Below are 17,085 nucleotides of genomic sequence, written 5' to 3'. Positions count from 1 at the left end.
TGCAAGCTTACATCTGTTTATAATGATTATCCTAGCTTATTAGATATGATCTCTCTGAAGGGAATATTAGAAATGCCTATGCTCTAGAAATAGATATTATTTAAAAGCATCTTTTGAATAGCATTAGCTTTTTTTTCCCCCTAATCTTCTGTGTGGAAGTGATCACTCACACACACACAAACAAAAAGAAGAATCTATCAGCACTGTCTTTTACCCTACAGACTTTTGAGCCTTTCATTTTCATAGAGCAAGGACTTCTATTAATATTTTATAGCAAGAACCCTTAAAATGTAGGTGATTATATCCCAATGCTGTTTCCTTTTACAAAACAATTTGAAAACAGACTACTTTTTCTCTTACAAGATAAAGACAAGCATCTTTAAACCCCTAATGGGTTTTAAAGTTTTTTTTTTATTTATTTAAACCACAAGTTCTCCCTTCTTTCAACAGACTTAACTCAGTCAACTATTTGAGACAGGGTTTTGTATAAACAAATCAAATAATAAAAAATTAAAGTTGCTAAAATGGCCACACATTAAACAACTTACCAGAAAAATAAGTGTCAGGATTAGAACCATTTAAAATTCAATTTTCTCACATGATTCTAAAAAAGTAAAAGGTGTACTACAAACTAAAAGTATGAAATACAGTCTGAAAAGAGAAAGCAATACATACACTATGAAAAATTTTCTTTGCTGGAGAGAAGGAAACCCTTTAAACCTATTTGACCTACAACCTCTTAGAACAAAACAAATTCTGTTTTAACTTCAGTAGGAGGGGTAGCACTAACTTCTTATTTTCTATAATGATCAACATACAAGCCATAAATTAATTGCAAAAACTGTGTGTACTTTAAATAAAAATTTTAAACAATCTAATTGTCCCTATTATTCCAATGCAATGTCTTTTGAACACTCTAATGGAGAAGAAGTTATGTGAACAGCAAAACTACCTTAAAGAGAAGGTATCAAATTCATTAAAATTTTAAACAACTGAAGCTGGAGATACTGAGCCCATTTTTTAGGTTCTCTACATTTACATTTTCTTTCCAAGAATTTATTTTTCTGGTCTGCATACACAGGGTATTTTTAAACCTTATTTTGTGAAAAACATTTCACAGAAACAGTATCAATGTTATACTGAGAAAAAGGATACAATAATTACTGCAACAAAAGAAGTAATAATTCTATTAATTTTGTGGCAGGAAGATGAATAAAAGATGACCATTTTGATGATGGGTTTCACATATTTTCTGCTCCACACTAATTCGTTCTTTTAGCCTGATACAAGTAACTGTAGTTTTGTACATGTATTCGATTAAGCACGTTATGTCATATACTATGTCACGCTCTTGATCCATAAATCATTTTTCAGCACTATTTAAATGTCACCATTGGTAAGTCTAGAATTAACTACATGCTAAGTTAATTACAAATGTAATAAAATTAAATGAAGTTCAAATTCATCACAGCAACAAAGTTTATTCTTGTAAAAATATAACTCCGCAACCTTAACTGAACATCAGCAGTTCTTCTCCTTCCTGCACATTTATTCCCTCCCCATACCTAAACAACTGCTTTGCCAGCAAATTTACAAAAATTGGGATAAATTACACATACAAGAGAACAGCGGTGACAGTCTTTATGAGCAACAATTGTTGGTATGATTCTGTCATATTTTGACAAGTGTTGCTCTCTGAGTTCACTTGCCTCTACATTAATCAAGATGACACAAACCAGATATTCAAAATTTGTACAATTAGATGAATAATGTGACAGGCTTACAGCACATTGACCTACACCAGGAAAATTGGGCAAAACCCTCTATATTTTGTTAAAAAGGACAAATTTGTGCAGTTTCAAATAGCCACTATAAGGCAGGCCAAATGGAGGTCCATAACACCTAATTTTTTTGCTGCATCTTTCACCACTTCTAGATTATACAGAAGAATAAGATGTTTGCTGTCCCCTATGAAAATTTTAATTTTTAATTCAAGGAGTAAAAACTAAATCTGATTCTCATCTCTTCTGTCCATCACTTTTTTCTTTGATGCATATTTCTAATGATAGTTTCAAAATCTATGTTCATTAAAAAAAAAACAAACAAAAAAACCAAAAAAGCTTCTGTGGACCACAGAACACTAATTAAAAATTGCTTATTAGTTCATGCAGTGACATGTAGTCTTCAGTGTGAATTTCCGTCCAACTCATAGTAAAATAAAGCACCTATTTTATTTTGATAACTTTTGAATGGAAAAACAACACTAAAGGTTTACACTGTGCCTTTTTTCGCCCCGTTTTCTTGCCCATACGGTATTTCTCTCCGGCAACATGAAGCACTTTGTTCGCCTTTTAAACAGATTAAATCTCATCTAGTTTTAGATTAATCAACACCTAAGGAAAAGCGCCAGCGCCCCCTCGTGGGCACGGCTACCCTCTGACAACACCGGCGTCACTCCAAAACCTCGGCTCAGCGACGGCGACATTTAATTGCTTTGCTGTCGCGTTCATCATTTCTAATCGTCCACTAGGCTGCGGAACTAGGCCTGTAAACTGCTGAAGGACTCTCTTGTTTACCCAAAACGTTCACTTTCATATCCGTATTTTTGCTATAAAATACACGGAAACAGGTCTATGAGGAATATAACCTCTATGCTCTGTATTTTAGTGGCTTATGTCACAAAGTAATTAGAACAAGCAAATCACATTTATTATGTTGGCTTGTTATTTTAAAATAAACTGAAATTTGTTGTAAAATACAAGAATGACAGGCTGAACCTGAATGGTCCAATCCTAGTGCAAATGGACATAACAGTCCATGCAATCAATGTACACGAGTAAAGATGCACTAAGGAACAGCGTCTTTGTTTTAGTGAGGCTGCTTGCAGGAAAAAGTCTATGTATGTTCCCAGTGACACTCAAAGTTTTTCACAGTGTTTAACATTGCAGATTCCTGTAAAGTCTAAAGTTATCAGACAGAAGTCTCACCTGAACACAATTCCCATTATATAATTGCAATTTCAGGGTAAACAGCAATCACAGTATCCCAGTTAAAAAGTCTTCAGAGTATAAATCTTTGGTTCAGAATAAAGGTATCATTGCAGCACCAATGAGAAACAGAGTCCTAAATGCAGAGCAGTATTTGGAACCAGTGTGCCAAAATCAGTTAACTCAGGAGCCTCTCAGTCCACTTCTGGAACTGTGTTCATCTCTGTAGGCAGAAAGTGTCTGAGGTCATATCCCAGGGTTTCATTGAGGCATATGCCAGATCATTGTACCTACTATTTCCAGTGTATTACAGGAAACATTTCCTTTCTGGAAATGGAAAGAAACTCTTCCAGGCTGTCACAAGAGGCAGGGACATTAGACTGAGTCGGTGCTGAAGAGTACTGCAGAAGATGAAGCCTATCCCAGTCATTCTCGGCAAAAAAACATGACTTTTTGAGCAACTCATTTTGTCTATGTCCAAATACTTGTGACAGAGTGATACTCAGGATATGAGGTAACTTTGCATCCAAGCAAAAACTTTTAAACAAGGTTCCACTGAGTTCATGGAACTGTATGAAATTAATGGGGACCTGTTTTAGTAAAAAATCAGAATAAAACAAGCAAAACTCTTAAGATTTGGCCAATACTGAAATAGAAAATTCCTTTATTGTTCTCTTTTTGTACATCCTTGATTTAAAGGAAAATATTGCTTATCCATCAGAAGTTTCTTTTCCCTTTGGATTATTTTTTTAAATGCTATTAGTGTCATCAAATTTGAATAACAAACTAAATATTTGCAAAGTCTGTTTCCATTAAAAAAAAAATCTAAATAAATTAATATAAGCCCTAGAAACATTAGAACAATAATAACGAATTTTGAAGACAACATAAACTGAGGCAGAGGCTCCAAAGCATCCTGACCAGGTTCTGCAGCAGTGGAAAGGGACTAGAGGTTTATGCCTCACGCTCCTACATGCTTTTCCTAGCACTATTCTTACCTAGCTCTGTAGCTTCCTCTCACTTCCCAAGATGTGAATGCTGTAGCTTCTCTGCAGACTGCAGCAGTGAGCAGTATGACTCTGCATCATCTCTCTGTAAGATACTACTAAGACCTCATCTCTCACCTGTTCAATAACCAGGACTGCTTTGTGTGGGCCACCATAAGAACTCATTCTAAATGATTATATTAATTGCATTTTAAATAACACTGCCTCCTCACCTGTGTCATGGTTAAATGCACTATCATAGTCTCTGTCAAGGATTTTGGAGACATGAGGGTGCTGTTAATTGTTTGTCGAGATTTTATCTGCCTTCACATGTAACTCTGTGATGCTTCCTTGCACCAAATATAACCATATTTTATCACCTCATATTCTAACAGATAAAGTTTCCAGTTGTACCTAAATAAATTCATACACTCTCTATTGACTTTTCACTGATTCTTTTTTAAATTTTCCATTAGGATTGGTCTATCTGGAGACCATTGGTTAATACTAAACTTTAATCTATCCTGTAGGAACTGTTTCTTTCTTCTGTCTAAGTCTAGGTCTCTATCACACAGTTGGGGATGCCTCCAGCTTTGTGCTCAGAGGACCCATTTTTCCATCTATCTTATCATCCTCCTATTCCACAAAAAAAACTATCACTTAGATGTTTTTTCAGAGCTAAATGGGCAAAATCTATTACTTCTACTAACTTTTACTCATGGCATTTCACCTTCTCATTTTAACTTCCTTTTACTACCCTCATAGTTGGCAAGCTACTTATCAACCCATAAAGCCTGCTACCATTTTAAAAAATTACTTGTTCTGAAGAGAAAGCAAAAATTGGAAAACATTCACTACCATTTATTTAGATCATTTCAGGCAGGCATTTCAGTCCATTTCAAAGGCTCAGGAAAAGTAAACAACTGTAATGGGCTGTAATTACTTGTCTAGGTCATTTTATATTTGACTTTCTATCTGTATAATTTTAATATTAACTACTTTGGTCTATCAACTTCTAAAATGTGGCACAAAAATATATTTATTTCTGAGTGTTTAACTGGACAATACCCTTCAACCCTCTCACCTGGTTTTCTTCCTAAGCAAAATCAACATTTCAGTTTTGAATCAGCTGGCAGCTTCTTTTTTACCCCCATGGTTCTGGAGATAACCACGATGTTTGACAGAATTTCAGCAATACTAGAGAGCTCATACAATTGTCATCAGTAAATGAATGCCCATCCTAGATGACTGAACTGCTAATCAGCTACTGGTTAGTTAGAAGTGCAGCTTGTACTTCTAATACTTGTTACCATATTTGAAACTGCCTTTTTATATTAAGTAATATAGATGTGAGAGGAATAAGGAAATACAGCAATCATTCATGCATATTTGCATGACAGATATAATTCTTATACAGGTTATCTAAACAGTCTAATATTTTAAACCCCTCTGCATGTCTTCTAATCACAGAGAAAGTATCCTATTTCATACCTAGCTTACTTTCTCTCTGAAATCTAGATCTAATCCCTTTGTCTCCTCTGTGTTTTTTTGGTAAAACATTTATTTGCACAGCAGTTTACTCAGATATAGATCAACATAAAGTTTCTAATGATCCCATTTTGAGTATATTACAAGCAGAGTACAGCAAAATTACATGTCATGACCCTCTCTACATTGGCAATTCACTGAATCATTCAGGCTCAGAAGGAACTCAGGATTTCTAAGGCTCACCGTCTTGCTCAAAGTAGCATCATTCAAGATGCTTAGGATTTTACCCAACTGAGTCTTGAACAAATCCAAGGCCAGTGACTCCACAACCTCCCTGAGCAACCTGTTTCAGCAGTTAATTATCCATACACTGATTTTTTTCCCTTTTATATTTAATCAGGATTTTGCCTGTACCAATTTCTGCCCAGAGTCACACACCCTCCTGCTGTGGACCTCAGTAAAGGTTGTGGCTCTTCTCAGGAACCTCCACTTCAGCTCTGGGAGGATAGATAGGACTCCTTTATAAACACTGGACAGTCTTAAAAAGGGATGTCTCCTGCTTCTAGCTGCTGGACTTGCTGCAGCACAACTTACTCAATCTCTTTGCTATCACAACTTTTATCCTGTATACTACTCTATGCATTTAATTTTTTTCTTTTCTTTCTTTTTTTCTTAAAGGATTGTTAGAAAACACAAGCTGTAAGTGAATGTGAAAGGCAAGCAAAAGGCAGCACCTATACTTCTTTACTATCTGCTTATCTCAAAACTGTTATATCTCATCACATCAAAGTACATAGCTCTGCTGCAGCAATTGAAGCTTCAGGAAACCTGAATTTTCCATTTGACCCACATTTCTGTTTATGAGGTTTTGCCATTTAAAAAAAAATTAAATAGCCTCAAGGAAAAAGGAAGATATGGCTCTATTTTTATATTCATCCTCCTAACTGTACTATTATTTCCTCTCTAAATCATTTCCTCTTATTTCATTATTTTACTCTTAGTAGACAGTATCACACATACATGAGATATCAGATATACTAATTCATTGTTGTTTCTGCTGGGAATACTAGTTATTTTGAAATATCCCACTTGTGGAGAAGAATGTATTACTAAAGCTATTCCCCCACCCTATTACAGTACTTGTCAACTCCAATTTCATTTTGTTAGGTTTCACACTAAAAAATGGCAATTTTACAGTCAATCTGTTTTACCTTACTATCCAATTACTTCTTCTCAATAAAATCATACACCCAATTCTCAGTCTCTTTCTCATACTTACAAATCCACATGGCAAATCTGTGAATGTAAACCCAAATATTTAAGTACACATTAACAACGAAGTGATCAGTCTTCTGGAGTTACTAACATTGGTAGTGTCCAATGCAAAAAGACATTTCAGTCTGACTTCCAAAGTAACAAACTCACAGTCAGCACTCACTACTTATTTTCTGTGATTTAGAAACTTGTCAGAGTTTATCAATATCTTTTGAATAGTCCTTTTATTAATTCTGCATCCATAAACCATAGTGACAATTGTGAATTACACTAGTTGCTAAACTGGATGTCAAGTCTCAGCACATGCTAACCTTACAAGCCAAAACTAAAAGGCTTTTAGTAACTGGCTGTATAGATACTGTTTGAGTTTGTTTTTTTCTCCCTGATAATACACTAATATTTATTGGGCACTGATTTTTGCTACAGGTTTTGATGGTAACTGTGTTACTTTATCATATGATTTGCTGCCTATACATCTTGGAAGAGGTAACATCAGCTGCTGTGTTATCCTGCCACATGGCAAACTGCAGATGCAAGTTGATTTTAACATCACAAAGCACTGCCTTGCAACAATGGAAAACCCCATCAAAAGGAAAACAAAGTAGCACACAATTTTTACATCACCTTACCTTTAAATGGAAGTATTTGGGGTAGATGAGGTAGAAAATCCCAAAATCCAAATACACAGTCCGGTGGAATGAGCAAGAAACAATAGCTTTCCTGCCCAGAGAAAAGCCAAAAATATTTGGTGCATTCATTTAATGAAAGGAAACAAGGAATCAGTCCTCAGGGAATAAATTTTAATTTAGCGCTGTGTGATTTTCCCATACTATTGGCAGACAGGAATAATTAATACAAGAATGAACTCATGAGTGATTAGGGGCAAAGTGGTATGCTAAGAGTATAATCTAAACAGTAATTATAGAAAACACTTAACCTAACTTCAAAGAACAAGAGAAATACTTACTGTTTCAAGGCAAACTACCTAAAACTACTTTGTATGAAGTCCTGAAAATGTATCAAGTACATAGCAATCAAATGCTGCATTCCACATCAAAAGACATTTTTTTGAGAGAAGGAGAGAGATGACAGCAATGCATTAGATACCTGATTTCTCATTACTATGATGACATGCATAAAATCCTACCCACAGCTTCATTCTAGCACTAGCAGACTTGGGATCAGCTCCATTACATACTCCACCTGAAACTGAAACAAATTTAACTGACCTACCGAGACACAGAAAGATATAGAAAGCAGTTAAACCAAGGTATGAAGAAGTGACTCTTTCTACTGCAACTTAGTGTTCTGAGCTGCTTGGGCCTTGCACTATTTTGAGTACAGCTATGTATTTAAACCACACATTTAGCTTTCATAATTTAGCTTTCACTTTCAAGTAAGAGGTTCAAGCAGATTGAGCCTTTTCAGGGCTTGTCACCTAAATGCTGACTCTTTCTTTAAGACTAGGACACAATTCTGCGATTCTCAATTTCTGTAACAACTTGAGGATATTATTTCTCAAAATATTCTTTTGTTCTCTTCCAGAATCTATTCATACGTGGTAGCTGAAGTTCTCATATAAGTGATATCTATCTACATTGAGATGTAATATTAATACACCTTCTCCTCTCTTTCTCCTTTTCTTTAATGGCAGAGGAAGAAGCATCATGAGCCCTCAGTTTAATATATAATTTTTTAGTTTCTCCCAAAATTCTCCTTAAATAGTCACTGTGCTCCACATAAGAAGCACGTAAGTTCATGTCTAGACAAGTGCCAACACAATTCCACTAAATCATGTCAAATTAGGCTTCTAATGTTAGGAAGCAGCAGAAATAATATATTTTGATTATTAATGCTTTCTGATGATCATTTCACATGGCATATATTATCAGTTCTGGAAATAGACTAAATAGTTTCAAATCTAACTCTTTATAGAAGCCACTAATGTAAATTATCATCTGCAGAAAAGCAGTATTTAAAATATCCTTTAATATACTAGTTAGGAATAAACCACAAATAACCTATGTCTCAAACAAATTTAGAGTGCCAAACTCAACTAACAAAACCAAATGAAACAGAAAAACCAAAAGCAAATACAGTATAAAATACCAGAAAACAGTATGTAACAAGTTTTTAATTATAATACTTACATAAGCAGACAAGATATCCATAGTATTTCAACAGAACTTTCTTAGTTTTGGGTGCATCAGATTCAACAAATCAACCCAACAAATTTGGGTGCACCAAATTCAACACTTTCCCCTAACTGCACCAGAAACAACTATATTCAGGAAATGTAAATAAACCCCTATTTTCTGCAAATGGCATTAAATTACAGTTTCAACAATTGGAAAGGCATTGGCATTAATGCATCAGAAAAACCTAATATGAATTTTTGACAAAGTTGCTGTGGTATTCTACAGCACATGGCAATGGAATCAGTTTTTCCACAATGGATTTTCAACACCTTCCTCTCAATAAATTCTAGTTTAGGAAGACGAACAGAAAAGCACATTTTAAAGTATTTCATACATAGTTTGGCTTGATTAACTTTGTTTCAATTTTTACTTTGTATTGTTACATATGGCAATTTCTGTCCATTATTATAAACACATGATTCAGGGTGCAAAACCTAAGAAATACTCTTGCAAAAAATATTTTTATTTGGGTTTTTTTAGAATTTATATGTGTGATTTTATATTTATAAGTAGATCTCTATGGCCAAGCATCAAAACCCTGCTAAATTTATACCTCATTGAATGTTCTTGCTGGCAGCAATTATGTTATTGTGAGCAAATTATCTGTGTATAAAATAAAGGACAAATTATTCATAGAAGTTGATACTTCAGCAATTCAGAAAAACATGACACTAATCAGCCACACATTAATAAGAAAAATACCTTTAAGCTCTGCTGTGTTTGGATATAATTTCTTGCCTTCACACTCTTACCTCACAATACGAATTCACAAATGTCTCTTTGAATAAGCCCTCTTCCTATCTATTATTTGGATGAACAATTCAGAAGCTGAAAACAGCCCCAAAGCCAAGGAATTCAATGAAGCAGTTCAAACACTAGCTCTAAGGGGTTGTGATACCCAAAATCCAGTAATCGTAGTAACTCTCACTCTGCTGTCACCTCCCTGAATTGTCTGGATAGATCTAGATCAATCCTGTCCTCCCAGCACAAAAAACAGTGATTTCAAATGTCTTTAACTGAGTGGTAAAGAACCCTCACCAGAGCTCACAGGGTTCCTCTGCTCTCTTCTGAATCTCCAAGTGAAGAAATCCTGTAGTTTCTTACTAAATTACAAGCTTGACTGTTGTAACTGACGTTTTTCCAACTTTCTTTCCCTGCATGCTCCAAAAAGAGAATGTGATTGCCCAGGAGCTGGCAGCAAGTTAAGCACAGAGACTGGTCAATCAAGCAGGCCAGATCTCCCCAGCCAGCTTGTGAACTCCAACATTCTCATTTTCAGTTTCACTGCAAGTTAAAGAATATATACAGAGTATATGAGGATGCAAGCGCTGATTACTAATACTGGAGAGTCAGCACCCTGACTAAAACAGATCCAGATACAAAAGTAATTACATCCATTGCTGGATTTCCTTAGATATATTGCCACAGAATGATCTCCCCAGTATGTCTAAACTAACCTGAGTATCCTAAAGTAGTACAAAGTAGTTTGGACATCAATTTATCCAGCATCCTAGGGATATCCCATTTCTAGGGATTATACAAGATCAGGGCAAGTACATAAAGATACTTTATCAACATGCAAATGTGAGAGGTTAGCAAATGTGACACCCATCTACAAGAGCAGCCAGAAGGATCAGTGAACTACAGATCCGTTAGCCTGACCTCGGTGCAGGAGAAGGTCACGGAGCAGATCATCTCACACAGCACATGAAGGAAAACCTCATGTCCATGGGGATCAGGCTCACCCAGTATGGGCTGATGAAAGGCAGTGTCTACTTGACCAACATGATGTCTTTCTATAACAAGGTGACCTTACTTACTTACAACAGAAATGCTGTGCATGGTGTCCCCCAGGACTTCAGTAATTGACACCATTTCTCCAGTATTCTCCTGAAGAAATGGACTGCTCACAGTTTGGATAAGTGCACTTGTTCATTGAATGAAAAACTGGCTGGATGATGGGGCCAGAGAAATGTGGGGAATGGAGTTACATCCAGCTCCTGGCTGGTCACCAGTGGTGTTCCCCAGGGCTCGGTATTGGGGCCAGCCCTGTTTAACATCTTTAGCAATAATCTGGATGAAGAGATCAAGGGCACCCTGAGTCAGTTTGCAGATGACACGAAATTGGGCAGGAGTGTTGATCTGCCAAAGGAAGGCTCTGCAGAGGCATCTGGACAGGCTGGATTGATGGGCCAAGTCCAATGGTACGTGTGGGGCTCAACAAGGTGAAGGGGTGGGTGCTGCCCTTGGGTCACAACAACTCCACTCAGTGCTACAAGCTGGGGCAGCATAACTGGAAAGTTACCCAGTGAAAAAGGGCCTGGAGTGCTGTTTGATAGATGACTGAACATGAAACAGCTGAGTGCCCAAGAAGGCCAATGGCATCCTTGCTTGGATCAAGAATTGCATGGTCAGCGAGACCAGGGCAGGGATTGTCCCTCTGTACTCAGCACTGGTGAGGCCAACCTCAAATCCTGCATTCAGATTAAGACCTCCCACTAAAATAAAGACACTGAGGTGCTGGAACATACCCAGAAAAGGGCAATTGGTGAAGGGTCTGGGGCACAAGTCTAATGGGAGCAGCTGAGGGAGATGGGGTTGTTTAGCCTGGAGAAAAGGAGTCTCAGGGCTGACCTTATCACTTCTACAACTCCCTGAAAAGATGTTGTAGCCAGGTGGGGGTCAGGTGCTTCTCCCATGTAGCAAGTGACAGGACAAGGATCCAAGTCATGCCAGGTGAGGTTTAGATTGGATATCAGGAAAAATTTCTTCATTAAAAGTTTGTCAGGCATTGGACTAGGATGCCCAGTGAAGTGGCTGAGATGTGTAGATGTGGTGCATAGGACACAGTTTAGTAGTGGACATACACTTTCTCCACTCTTGTTTAGGTACAGGTTTAAAATAAAGTTTGGTTTCTTTTACAAACTATAAATGAATGACATTTTAAGCTTCTGCACATCATTATATTCGGTACACATCTATTTCTTGATAATTAATCATTCTTTTGAAGCTTTTTTATTAGCTCATGTATCTTATTTCAAGTCAAGAGAAGCTAGTATCACTAGCTATAATTGGTTTTCTCTCTCTACTTTCCCTATAGCAATATGAAGAACAATCAACCTCACTTTCAATCCATTTTATGCTTATCTAACCAGTAGTTGTAACAAGTGTTGTAATATGTGACTAATTCATTTAATAATTTATTCTAACATTACAAACACACCCTTAACCAAACAATAGAATTTAGCTTACTGAAATTTATTGTCAGTCTAAAAATTCTATTTAAACATCAAATACCTCGAGTATTAAGCATAGAAAAATGCAAGAGCAGAATTCTATTAGGACTTTAAACACCAAATCCCTCTTCTCTGAAAACAAGTTAAAGCTTTGCTTATTCTCAGATCAACTAAAATATGCTCACAGATGTTTCTGTCTTTTAGCAAATGGCCACAAGATGAAATGAAATCAATGAACTCCATGAATGACATTAAACAGACCTGCACATTTCTCTTGCTCAGTGACTTTATATATTTGCAGAAAAAAAATAGAAAAACTGAAAATGGTATTTGCTGGACTTTGACCTCAAAAAGATATTTAAACCCACACCTGATGGAGCCTGAGTGCTCTTCTAGAGGACATCTGTTACACACACACCAGCGCCCCGTATCTGCCACTGAAAACTGCAGTGTATAGCACAGCCAGTCTCTGCATGCAGAGGAGGCCTCCTGTCTCCCAGGGGTGTCATTCTCTGTGCATGCCCTACACAGCACATGCCCACTGGTAGTTTTGCCGATTTCCCAATAGCTTCCAAAAACACAAGACTCAGTGAAAGGGAACATTAGGAGCAATTCACACATCTTTCTCCCACACAATCATTCTACTTAAATCACAACAAAACAGGCTACAGGCCAGAAAACTGTTCTAAAGATGTAGTACAAGTCACATCATCTTCCCCAGGGCTTTGTGGTCTCTTTTCTGAAAATTCTGTATTCTAGTCACATAACGGAGAAGGTTTCATTCATCTGGGAAAGTCAACAAAAAGCAACAACCTGTTGCTAGCATTAGTATAATTTATCATGGCTAGAGTCAGCTTCCTGCATGTTGTCAAAGACCTTTAGGAACCAAGGAAAACAGGAACGTCTGATAAATCAGAGGAAATGCACTGAAAACACTGCAGATTGCACACCCTTTCATTAATGACTCAGAAGCTCATTAAAAAAGCAGTATAGATATTTAAGGGGTAAACTACCAGACACTGAGCTACAGTCTTATCCTTCAGGCAAATGCAATCTCCACTATATTCTATTTATCTCCTCTTGTTATAAAATGTAAATATATCACCAAACAACCTTTCAAGGGTGTTAAAATGATTAAATAATTAACATTTGAAAGCTCTTGAAGAAAAAAAGAAAGTCTAAAGATTAGAAGAAGAGTTATTAAAGCCAAAAGAACACATCAGGTTTCTCCCAAATCAATAATTGGAAAGTTTATTACTAATTGAAGTGCATTTATATCTTTAAAGATTCTGATTTATTACTGTATAGAAGGAATTACACATAATAAACATGAGGTAAACAATCACTTCAACTTTCACTTCAAATTTATACATTATGGGGAAAAAAGCATTAGTTTTGTGAAACCAGCTCCACAGAAAAGAAGAGTTTTACAAGTCCTGATGCTCCAAACACTTAAGTTCAGCTCAGATATAAGATTATTTGCATTGAAATCAGAGAGGCTCTTCAGAATCATACAGACTGGCATCAATTGCAGGAATTTGGCTTCAGTCATCACCACCTTTCACTTCAACCACAGTTGTGTAAGTGAGCTTCCTGGGTACCCTTTGCAGTGGTGCTGCAGAGTTAACTACTGCACAGCATCTGTTAACATATGGTAACACTTTTAGCACCAAGAACACACTGAGAGATTGGGCAAAACTAAGAAATTGCTGCTTGAGTATTATAACTAAATATCACAGAATTATAGAATCATTTAGGCTGAAAAAGACCATTAAGATCACCAAGTTCAACCATTGCCCTAGCACTGCCAAGTCCACCACTAAACCATGTCCTTAAGTGCCACATCTGCTTATCTTTTAAATCCCTCCAGGGTTAGTGACTCAGCCATTTCCTTGGGCAGCCTGTTAAAATGCTTGACAAACCTTTCCATGAAAAAACTTTTCCTAATATTTAACCTAAATCAACCCTGGCATGACTTGTGGCCTTGTCCCGCCACTTCTTACATGTGAGAAGACAGAAAACTCTACTTGGCCTCCTTTCAGAAAGTTGGAGTGTGATAAGGTTTCCTCTAAGCCTCCCCTTCTCCAGGCTAAATGACCTGAGCTGCTCCTCACAGAAATTATTCTCTATACCATTATTGTGCAAAACAACACAGAATGTCTTTTTCATCTTCCTTACTTGTAAAAACTTTAAGAATGTATATTTAAGTCCAAATGTGCTACAGAAATCCTTATACTTTTACTATATGTATGTTTGTGCACAGCAATACACTTAAACAATTATATTCTTACACTTAGTCAATTGATTTTTTAAAACCAAAGAGTCATGCTTTGGTGACTGTATAATCAATATTCACAGCAACTTCAGGGAAAAGAACAGTTCAGTCCTCTCCAATGCACATCCATGAGATACTGAGGGAATAACATCATTTCTAAGTCTCAGTGGACTTCACCCAAATGTGAGAGACAGCTTAAGCCCAAATGTCATAGAACTCCAAATGGGCTGCAGAATTTCTCAAAGAACTATGTCGGCTCCTGGTTAGATTTACAAAACACAATACTTGGCATTATGATGTGTAAAAAATGAGTCCCTTGATATAATTTTGTCCCAGACATCAATTGCTACAACCCTTTAACATTTACAAACACATGTGAATTGACAGTTACAGTTCTCAGATTTCTGAAGTCAAGAAGATAATTTCCATTATGATGTTATCAGTCACTAATCTATTGCAGCCATCTGCTTAACTGAACACACTTAGAAAGTCACTGGCATGGGAACAGCCCTCCTATGCATCTTATCTTAAAAAAAAAGTGATAACTGAAATCAGAACATAGCCCTGTAACATTCTTTTTCTTCTTTGCACATACATTTCTTTTGAAATGGATAACAATGTAATTGTTTCTTTTATTAGGAATATAAAAGAATTCTAGCAGAAACCTTCATTGACTCACCTAGGCAATGGGTTTTTTTAAAGAAAATATGCAAAAAGTCAGCTTCATGCTTTTAATATCTAAATAAATCAACCAAAATCTGAAAAAGATTCTCTTGAGCACACTTAAAGATGGATGTTTGTGTTCTGCATTTTAAACATAGTGTATGCTTTAAATTATCTGTTATAAATAGTAGAACTGTTTTCCCAGGATCCTGACTTAGGAGCATGAAGTTTTGTAATTTTTTAAGAAAGGGTTGAATAAACAAAAAATACTGAACTCTGAAGAGAGCAAATCAAAGAGCTATATGCAACAATGCCCTGCAATTCAGTGATGGCAGAAAGCCATGATTTGAAATTAGTTATACTGCATATAAGGTGTGTAAAAAAGCATCAAAGCAGATAATGGATGAATGTAGTACCTAATAAAAAAAAAAACAAAAACCAACAAATAAAAAACCCCAGCAATCGGAGTATCAGTTACTGACCTGGAAAATATAGGAATGAAAAATACCTATATTAGCTTATAGGAACTGAATTTCTTTATGTTACCTTCAAAGGAAAACTAAAACATCCTTCCCATGTAACACAGTCATATCCACAAATTTTGAGCATTTCTGGAGAATGTAGCGTAACCATTATACGAAATATAACACACATACTGTCAGCAAATTGCAAAATGAGAATTAAAATAAAAGACACTTTTTCTGAAGCACAGCACTTTAAATACCAAAATATGCATATAGAACTGTCTCTCAGTGGTTGTTACTATAACATGGCAGTATTATAATCACTACAAGCATGGCTACTCCTCAAATATGTCAGTATTTTGCCTCAGAATCTTACATTCATTTATACAACACCCTACCCAAACTGGAGGTCCTGTTTGTGAACTTTTAGTTTTAAGTTGGGTTTGTATAAACTTAGCCAGCTTTGATGAACTGCAGGATAGAAAAATATTCCAGGTTTTGCATGGCACAAAACTAGAATGAATTCTTACAATCAAGTACTTATTAAAAGAAAACCCCAAAGCACTAGTTTGTACATAGATAATTTTCTACCTAAATGTCAAGACACTAGAAAATTCCTTTATACTGCCTTCTTGGTTCCAGATACCTTCAGGGATTCAAGGAAGAAAAACCTGTACATCTATTGGATACATTTTGCTCACTATCTGCACAGAAATTAACAAAAAATCTATCCTGTGTGTGATAAACAATGAGTGATCCAGGCCATTCTCTTCTTTCTTGTAAAACAAATGCATGTATCAAACTTTAAACTACTAAAAAATAAGAGGAAATTATTTATTAATTCACAATTAATTGAGCAGAATATATATATATATTTACCATGAGCATGGTCAAGCACTGGAACAGGCTGCCCAGAGATGTTGTAGAATCTCCCTCTTTGGAGAGAGTCAAAATTCACTCAGAAAAACTTGCTATGGCTGATCTTTTTGAGCAAAAGGTCGTGCTAGATAACTCCAGCAGTCCCCTCCAACCTCAACTATACTGGGTTTCTTTGAAGACTATAGTAAGGATGCAACAGAAATATAGAGAGCAAAAAGAGCAGCATGTGTTTTCCTTATTTTTAGATTAAGGTCCAACCTGAAAAAGAAAAATCATGCTAGAATTCATAAACTCAAGAGACCTCAGTTATTTTGAGATTGGGAACTTCCCATGCTTTGATCCCACATAAAGTTCCATAGAACAGAAACTGTGAACAAATAATGAAATCCATGACTGCCTTTTAAGCATCATACACTGAAACTTTGAAAAATAGCAGAAAATAAATTATTAAGTAAAATTAGAACCATTATTTATTAAATACAGTTAGTAATTCTAGGAAAGGGAGGCAGCAGCAAGCATCAAGTCTTCTAGAGTGCAATTTAAGATACAATACAGTCTAGTGGAAAATTACAATAAAATCCCCTGAAGAGGTTACAAATTCCCATTACATAAGCTTTGTATAGCTAGTTAGTAA

At 36.1% G+C, this 17,085-nt stretch overlaps 1 protein-coding gene across 4 annotated transcripts in view; it reads right to left on the bottom strand.

Annotated features, from left to right (window-relative positions):
- C1H8orf34 (chromosome 1 C8orf34 homolog) overlaps positions 1-17,085 on the bottom strand; it is a 191,223-nt gene that overhangs the window by 115,666 nt on the left and 58,472 nt on the right. The window lies entirely within an intron of this gene.

The sequence above is a fragment of the Vidua chalybeata genome, chromosome 1 (genome assembly GCF_026979565.1).
Source record: "Vidua chalybeata isolate OUT-0048 chromosome 1, bVidCha1 merged haplotype, whole genome shotgun sequence".
Classification (NCBI taxonomy): Eukaryota; Metazoa; Chordata; class Aves; order Passeriformes; family Viduidae; genus Vidua; species Vidua chalybeata.
Note: the sequence above shows the minus strand (reverse complement) of the source record. Positions and strands in the feature narration are given on the sequence as shown.